Source organism: Medicago truncatula, chromosome 5 (assembly GCF_003473485.1).
Source record: "Medicago truncatula cultivar Jemalong A17 chromosome 5, MtrunA17r5.0-ANR, whole genome shotgun sequence".
In the NCBI taxonomy this organism is placed as follows: Eukaryota; Viridiplantae; Streptophyta; class Magnoliopsida; order Fabales; family Fabaceae; genus Medicago; species Medicago truncatula.
Window position 1 is genome coordinate 44,435,428 of NC_053046.1, and position 10,014 is coordinate 44,445,441.

The window sequence follows — 10,014 nt, forward strand, 5'->3', positions numbered from 1 at the left end:
AAATCGTGAGGCGATCCCAGTGATCGTGAGGCGATTTTGACAGAAAATCTGTAAATTTCAGTATGTCTGATGCATACCCTGTTTCATGTTCTTGCGTCTTTTTCACACATTTCTGTTTTGAATTGGCCTTTGGTGTGAACATGAAAGTTGTAGATAATTTTGTTAGCTTTCCAATGATTTTGGTTTGACTTGAAAATGATTTTTAGTTTTTGAGATATGATGAAAATACTCCAAGGAGATCTTAATGAAAGTTTATTAAAATGTTGTTGATGTTCAGTGAGTCTGATAAAAGATGGTTGAGGTTGTTAATGTTATGGTAAATTTGCCAATGCATTATGTGGATTACGTATGATGTTTAAGTAGTGTTGATTATCATTTGGTATTGTCATATTTTGGGATGTCTATGTGCTACTAGTGTTGCTGTTGGATCTTACTTAAGATGTGAATGTTGGTTTAAATTGTAAGCGTGCTGGGTTGTACGTTGCCGAATGAGTCATAAGTAAGTTATGCAAATTGTCGATGTTGTTATCATCGTTGGTGTTGTTGTTGAAGTAGTAGTTGTATCCGTTGTTGGTGATTGATCATGTTAGATGTTTTATAAGAGGTGGTGTACTCTTACGTGTCGTCTTTATAAGAGGTGGTGTACTCTTACTTGTCGTTTTATAAGAGGTGGTGTACTCTTACTTGTTGTTTTTATAAGAGGTGGTGTACTCTTACGTGTCGTTTTTATAAGAGGTGGTGTACTCTTACTTTATCGTTCTTCTTAGAGGTGGCGTACTCTTACTTTGTTGTTGTCTATAAGAGGTGGTTTACTCTTACGTTGTTTATGTTGATGAGTATGATGAGGTTATGATGTTACCTATGAGTTGTTAAATGTACTCGAGGAGGGTTATGTTAAGTTGTCTTCTATTCATGAGCATTAAGGGGATGTTAAGAAGAATTATTATTAAGTGCATACGGTGTTGTCATGTCATTTGCATGAGTCGATGTTGTTGGTTGTAAATGCCATATTGATGATGATGATGTTGTTTGATGGAGTATATATTTATACACATATAATGATGATTTGATTGATGAAGACTTGATTTGATGATAATGTGTTTTATGAAGTATATATTTATATACATATGGTGATGATCTGATTATATTTAGGGTGTTAGATTCAATTGATGAATTTTAATATCTATATTTTATTGTTGTGAATTTCACCCCTTCTGCTTGAAAATGTTGCCCTTCCTATGGGTAACTTGCAGGTGATCCTGAGTAGTTGGTGGTGGCTCAAAGTGTCTAGGGCTCTGATACGTACGGGATGAGATTTTCTTATTGTTTTTCATTCCTATGTATCAAGTTTTGAATATTGCTGACGTAGCCCTATGGTTGTTGAATTTATGTTGATAAGGCTTTTATGCCAAGATTTAATTATGGAGATTTAAACAGTTGCTGTTGTTGTTTTGATGCAAAATTAATGATGATTTTGAAGGATTTTTATTAAATAGATTTTATATTCTATTTAACAAATTTTGAAAATGTAGTGTGACATGCCCGTTTGGGAATTACTCTGATGCATGTTTATTAATTAATTGATTTTGGGAAACGGGGTGTTACATTCGTCGATCCTTGGATCATATGAAAAGATTGGTCCCCTCGGATTAGTTGGTCCCCATAAGTGAACGGTGGGATTGGTTCCCTCAAATTTGTCGGTCATTGGATCGGATACTTGAGTTTAAAAAAAAAAAAATTAGAATTATAGTTATATTAATCATAGATTGTGTATCAACTAAAATATTCTAAACAAATTATAATCAAACCCATGAAAATGGTAAAAACATTAGTTATGTAAAACAAACGGGATCTTGTCTTAGGATAATTATAGCTTACATCAGAAAAGAAACTAAAAACAATTACATCAAAGCAAACCTTAACAATATTCTAAATGTCAACAATAAATCTAAAACCTTTTGTCCTTAATAATAATTTTAAAAGGAACGCGTTGTTGTTGTTGGATCTCTTCTTCGCGGTCGAGGTGTTTTTCACGGCGATGGTCGATCCATAGACAAACACCCGACATAATGGAGAAAAAAAAGACTAATGAACTCAAATTTCCTTCGATCTTCTTGAGGAACACCGTAGTACATTGGAATATAAGTAAAAGCCAACTTAATGACAAAAAGCAAAATGCTTAACTGGAGTATTCGACCCAGAGCCATTGATAGATAGTCACTACCTAAATTCAAGTAAAGTAGTAAAATTAGAGCCAAAACAATAATGGCAGATTTAATTAAAGGGATTTTTAACAAAATAATAAAAGAAAAGGTGGACAAGTTCCGTCTTAATACTTGTAATTTCACACTAAATCATTAAACTACAACAATGATTTTAAACCATGAGTAACAAAAGCAAACCACTACTATTAAAATTGGTGTTGATATAAAGTATACTATAATAAATAGGATAATAACAGAATATATGAAAGGAAAATGCTGAAATTTACGAATGTAACAAGCAAGAAATGCAAGAATTGAAGAACACACGGATGGATCACATGTTATATACTAACCCCCCAAATTGGAATAATGGAGAAAGAGGGGAAACAGGATGCATTCATTGCTTCATGATCCCTTGATCACTCCAATTATTATTATTTATTTATTTTTGTGAAACACGATCCCACTCTCCTTTACTGTTTTATTTTGCTCCTCTTTTTTATTTTTTTCAAAAATAATTCGAAATAGGAAGCAATTAGGGATCTCTAAGAAAAAACAATTGGGGAAGGGATTCATCGAGCATAACCATTTCCCTCAATCACACTTCCACCGCAGAAGATTTGATTCTTGAGAGAGAGAGAGAGAGAATGGTAAAGATGCCAACACAGAAAACTTTTCTCTCTTTCAACTGCAGTTACGAGAGAAATTCTAGTTTTGGTGGTGGAGTATATAGCATGTGTTGCCAACGTGCATTCTTGCATGATTCAACAAACAAACAACATAAACGAGATTAAATAACAAATACAAAATACTGAGAGAAAAGATGAAACATAGCAAAAACAAACAACATAAAAGAGATTAAATAACAAATACAAAAATCCAAAATACTGAAAACAAAACATAGCAAGAGAACAAAATGTACACAAGAAAGTCCAAACAAACATACCGTGAACAAGCCTAAAACCACATAAACCACAAACCAATACACAAGCTTTTAAAAAAGCAACAGGTCAACTCAAGTAAACAAACAATATTGATTTTCTAGGGATTATGAGTTAAGTCAATTGAAACATGTGGTTAAGAGAATAAAGTGGGATATACATAGCCAAAAAAATAATTTCTGATCTGAGGTGTCTCTTTATTCAAAAGAGAATGGTCTAAAGTCCCTATTTTAATGGGTTGACCAGCTAGTAAATAGGTAAAACAAGTAATATTATAGATATAAAAAAGAGAACTGTTGTTTGGTACGGGATTTTTCCATACGAAATTTCACGGACACGTGATAAACTTATTTTCCACGCGCATAAATGGAAGCAAACTTGAAAAGAAACTGTTACACGCGTCCGTCCGTGAAATTCCATATGCTGCTATCCGTACCATTAAGCATTTCTCTATAAAAAACAAAAAAGAAGGTGCTATATCAACCCGATTCTTTTACAATGAAACCATAGCGAATAATGTGTGAGGAAATTTTTGTTGCTTTTTTTTCTCCTTTCATTTTTTCGCCTTAGTATTATTATTTATTACTATATAGTTACAACAGATAAGTTTTCTTTATTTACTTGGAAAGTATTGACAAATGTTGAGTTGCATACTCATAAATATCTCATGATAATGATTCATTTTTCAATCAAACTATACACTAAATGTTTAAGAATCCAGTTTAATCTTCACTCATTAAAAATTGATTAAATTGTAACATGAGTTTAATTAAAATACTCTGACCGCGTAGAAAATTATACACTATCAACCAATTAAAATTATTTTTTGACGTAATACATGCCTTATCATATCTACATTGGCTTTTTCGAAGATCTTGAGTAATTGGTGTAGATTTAAGGAAAACTATCGAAATTCAGTTTTGGATTTTCATCTGTGAAGTCATATTTTCATTTTTCTTTAAGTTAGTCACATTGAGAACTTTCTTACTTAATGTTGTTTGCGTCAATTCTCAACTAATTTCTTCACATATACAACATGAGTAAAACCAAATTAAATCATAATCTTTAGCAAACAATGAGTTTAATATCAGACCAAAGATGATGGAAATGTGAAACAAATGGAAGACACTCCAACTAAGTTGGAATGTCTTACAGATTCTAGTCCTTGTCATTTGCTCATATATATTATTTAAAAAATGAAAAAGAAATACAAGAAAAAAACTGGGGGACATAAACCTAACCCAGTAAACCACACAAAAGTGTAGGTCGACCCAAGCGGGAAAAACAAAAAATTATACAACACAAGTGGATAAGTCTGCCTCTAATTAATCCTAAAGTTAAACAAAGGTCTTATGTGCGGTGATTGGACCGTCCGTCAACACGAAAGCAGGTCCATGTACCATCAACTATCTTTCGAACCCCACAGTCCAAGTCAAATAGCAGATGGCGATTTTCACATACAAAAACCAACAAGAGCAAAGAAAAGAATATATGTAATTAACAATATATATATATATATATATATATATATATATATATATATATATATATATATATATATATAATACATTCATTTAGTGGAACTTGAGACTGGTCAAGATGTTGTTGTTTGAAGGGTCAGCCAAATGATTTAAGAAGTTTTGGTATGGTCCAACTCTTGTAACTAGAGCTTGAACAAAGTAACCCAATATTGCCAACATAGCTAACCTTCCATTCTTAACTTCCTTCAGCTTTAAATCCTTCAATGATTTCTCATCTTTACCAAAACCAAGAGGGTTAAATATAGGTCCACCAGGGTATGCTGGTTCACCGGAACCGCCAAGACCTTTCTCAAGTCCTAAAAAGTATTGTTTTCCCATAGATCATTTTTTGTTCTTTACCAAAATATTAGCATCCATTCATACATAGCATAATCTTTGCCTGCATAAAATGCTCTTCAAGGCGATCTCATCGTTTGAAATTCACAAGATTCTCTTCTTGTTCTATGTGAAAATCTGGTCGATTTCCAAAATTTGACTGATAATGGGCATGATCTCCAACCTGTTGTAGTTATTCAACTATGAGAATCCTTCTTCGACGTTTTGAATTAACCTATAAACCACATTAACATATTACTGTTCCATCTACGCATTTCATCTAATTCAACTGTTGAATCTTATATCAAAATCATGTACTTTATATCTTCTTTATTGTATTTACCATTGTTATAAGTATGAAAAGATGAGTATAAGTATTGTAAATGATTGGATCCATTAAATTGGAACTATGACATACCGCTCCATAATGTTTGATCATCCGAAGGTAGAAATGATTTTCTTAATTCCTTTCTTGCCCATTTTGAATTTTATATCTTCGATGTTTCTCCATACATTTACCCTTCCTCATTTAGTTAATTACTAGTTTGCCATTAGTCAGGGAGATTGATTAGATTTTAGGATACTCTTTCTCTCATATAATTCTCTAATAATCCACCTTTTTCTTCATTTGGTATAAAACAAGAGTTAGGATCTATTAATAGGTGTCCACGTATTCGTTAACACCAAATCTCAAGCGTTTATTTTATTTAATTAAAGAATAATTTTTTTTGGTCTTAATCAAAGGATAATTTTAGTGTCATATTTATCTTTATTGTGTATCCTTTCTTGTGATCACACACTATTATTGTATTCAATGATTTCTATAAAATTAAAATACTCTTCTTTTTTATAGCAAAACAACTTTTTGGATCTCTGGAATTTCACTTATCGACTACAATCATTTTATGAACTGTTTGATCCACGTAAGAGAGAAACAAGTTGATCCAAATGTTGACAACGTGATCTCTTTCCTTCACTTTCAATGGCACACATCGAAGAATCTACGACCATAGTTTGATTGTCTTTCTATCACTCAAATCCAATATTTGATCCCAATTTCGTATATCCCATATTTCTTGCCACCCCAGTAAAACTTAGATTTAACTATTTAATTGAATAGAATGGTGGAATCTCGGGACAATAATAATAGTAATAATACAAATTATCATTTTTTGCAACCGAATATTGAATTGATTGTGGCTACTGCACCATACCATCGGTACATAAGAATCTGAATTGTTGTTGGTCGTGGATTCACTACATTAAATTGTTAATCATTATAAAATATAATTGAGTAATTCATTTGAAAGATATGTCGTAGAAAATTGAACACTTAACATAAACAAAATTTTGGAATGATAGAGAGAAAGAGACATTTGAGTTGACTTTTGAGTTGCCACCGTAAGATTGTTGAGCACATTTTAAAACGGTAACTAATTTGCGAGTCACCTCATGTTAGCAATTTAGGAAATAAACATGTGCCATTATTAATTAAATGGACTTATTAGATTTAGTGTTAACGAATTTGTTGATACCTGATGTCAACTCGTTGACACCAAATATTAATCCATCGTTAATGTCCCCATAAGTTACTATTCTTACTATTTTCACATTCTTCAAATAAATTACACAACATTGGCATGTCTAAGGTTATTCGTCAATTAAAATACTTTTCGGGAGTAATAGGCAATTGGACACTCAATTAGGGGAAAAGGTACGAGGTTTAAAAGTTATTGCGCAGTTTACGGCTCTACCCAGGTTGTGTAGTTCGGTTACCGTAGATGTGAAACCGGGTACACATAAAAAAATTTGTGTTATCTAAACAACTAGTGGCCATGTGTTAAAGGTCATTTTTTTCCAGCTTAAAAATGAGCCGTTTCCTGCACCACAACTTATTGGAACTGCTTGTTACTTCCAAATTCAAAGGTTTACGGTTCAACAACTTGGCAAATCAACCAAATAACATGACACAACATGTATAATTTCATGGGGAAGCTAAACATACAGAGTCGTGTCTATAATTTCATAGGTTTCTCACAACAACTTATCCAGTAGTTAAACTAATTAAGCTATTTTTTCTAACATCAGCTTATTCATTAACTAACTAGTTAAGCTATTTTCTAACAGCAGCTTATTCATTAATTAACTAATTAAGCTAGTTCTAACAGCAGCTCATTCACTTGTTCAAAAAAAAAACAGCAGCTCATTCATTAATTACTAGTTAAGCTATTTTCTAACAACAGCTTATTCATTAATTAATACAATATAATTAAAGAAGATCCTTTCGATGAAAATGGAGATGGTGGAATAGTGCCTGAGGCGACCGAAACAGTGCCAAAAACTATTTATTATACATGGAGAAATTGTTCATGTTAAGATGTTTTCTACTATTAGACTATCACATTGTTTCAGTTCTACAAAATATTCAACCCTCTTCACCTAAAACAATTTGGAGAGGATGACATCGACTAAAATTTTAAAAATAACTAAAATGCACAACAGAAGTTGACATTGGTTAAATTAAACTACCATGCACTTGACAAGTTTTCGTTCATAAAAAATAAAAATTAATTCAAATGTACAGGATAAGTTGTCATGATTAAACTAACTTTGCTACGTTGGACAAGTTGTCATTTATAAAAAATTGTTCTTGCTAAAATGTTTCTACTATTTAGAATATCACCTCACTTCAATTCTACAAAGATATCGAACCTTCATCAACTAAAATGAACGGCATAAGTTGGTATTGACTAAAGTTTTAGAAATAACTAAAAATGGGAAAAATTGATACAGATTAAAAAGAACTATCATGCCCCCTAAAAAAATAGAATTATCGTGAATGAGGCAAGTTTCATTAATAAAATACAGAAGAAAAGTTGGCATTGATTAAATTAAATGATCATGCACTTGACAAGTTTTCACTAATAAAATTTCATAACTAACTCGAATTTACATGATAAGTTTTCTCTTATTAAACTAACTTTGATACATGAGCCAAGTTATTATTGATATAAAAAAAATAAAATTGTTCTGCTAAAACATTTATATACTATTTAGAATATCATCTCACTTTAATTCTACAATAATATTGAATCCTCATCAACTAAAATATACGGGATAAGTGAATACCGACTAAAATTTCAGAAATAACTAAAAAAAATGGATGATTAAATAGAACTATCACATTAATAAAAATTCACAAATAACTCAAGTGCACCGAAATTTCTAATATATTGCATGAGTTGTCGCTGGTACAATTTTAAAAAATAATTATTAAACACGGGTCATATTATCGCTGATATTGATTTTAAAATAACCATTATGCACTATACAAGTTGCCAATGGTAAATTTTTTAAAATAATTATTATAAACAATACAAGTTACTATTTATTTTTTTAAAAGTCACATATAAACAAATTGTCTAATACAAATCATTCACACCAACAAGATTAATATTTGTGACTGATAAATATAAACAAATCATTGAAGAGGATTTGTGATTGATAAATTTAAATAAAAAACACGACTAAAATTTGTGACCGATAAAGATAAAAGAATATGAGATCAAAATTTGTCACTCATAAATATAAAAGAACACGAGACCAATTATTTTATGAAATGAATATAATTAAAGCATGAAAATAAAGTCACATATGAATAAATTTTTAACTGAAATAAATCATTCATACCAACAAGTAGTGGTACGGTGGCACGAGTATCTATCTTACTAGTTAGTTAAGCAAAACAAAGGGGATCTTGTATTATGATCATAAAAGAAACTAAACACAATTGCATCGAATCAAACCTTAGCAAAATATACTAAATGCCAACGATAAGTCTAAATCTTTTTATATCTTATATATAACTCTCATTGGGTTTATCCAAAGGCTGAGAATTGGAAGTTAAGATCCTCTTCATTTATAATTCTCTTAGTGGTATGACCAATTTACGAATGTAACAAGCAAGAAATGCAAGAACTGAAGAACACACGGATGGATCACATGTTATATACTAACCCCCCAAATTGGAATAATGGAGAAAGAGGGGAAACAGGATGCATTCATTGCTTCATGATCCCTTGATCACTCCAATTATTATTATTTATTTATTTTTGTGAAACACGATCCCACTCTCCTTTACTGTTTTATTTTGCTCCTCTTTTTTATTTTTTTCAAAAATAATTCGAAATAGGAAGCAATTAGGGATCTCTAAGAAAAAACAATTGGGGAAGGGATTCATCGAGCATAACCATTTCCCTCAATCACACTTCCACCGCAGAAGATTTGATTCTTGAGAGAGAGAGAGAGAGAGAGAATGGTAAAGATGCCAACACATAAAACTTTTCTCTCTTTCAACTGCAGTTACGAGAGAAATTCTAGTTTTGGTGGTGGAGTATATAGCATGTGTTGCCAACGTGCATTCTTGCATGATTCAACAAACAAACAACATAAACGAGATTAAATAACAAATACAAAATACTGAGAGAAAAGATGAAACATAGCAAAAACAAACAACATAAAAGAGATTAAATAACAAATACAAAAATCCAAAATACTGAAAACAAAACATAGCAAGAGAACAAAATGTACACAAGAAAGTCCAAACAAACATACCGTGAACAAGCCTAAAACCACATAAACCACAAACCAATACACAAGCTTTTAAAAAAGCAACAGGTCAACTCAAGTAAACAAACAATATTGATTTTCTAGGGATTATGAGTTAAGTCAATTGAAACATGTGGTTAAGAGAATAAAGTGGGATATACATAGCCAAAAAAATAATTTCTGATCTGAGGTGTCTCTTTATTCAAAAGAGAATGGTCTAAAGTCCCTATTTTAATGGGTTGACCAGCTAGTAAATAGGTAAAACAAGTAATATTATAGATATAAAAAAGAGAACTGTTGTTTGGTACGGGATTTTTCCATACGAAATTTCACGGACACGTGATAAACTTATTTTCCACGCGCATAAATGGAAGCAAACTTGAAAAGAAACTGTTACACGCGTCC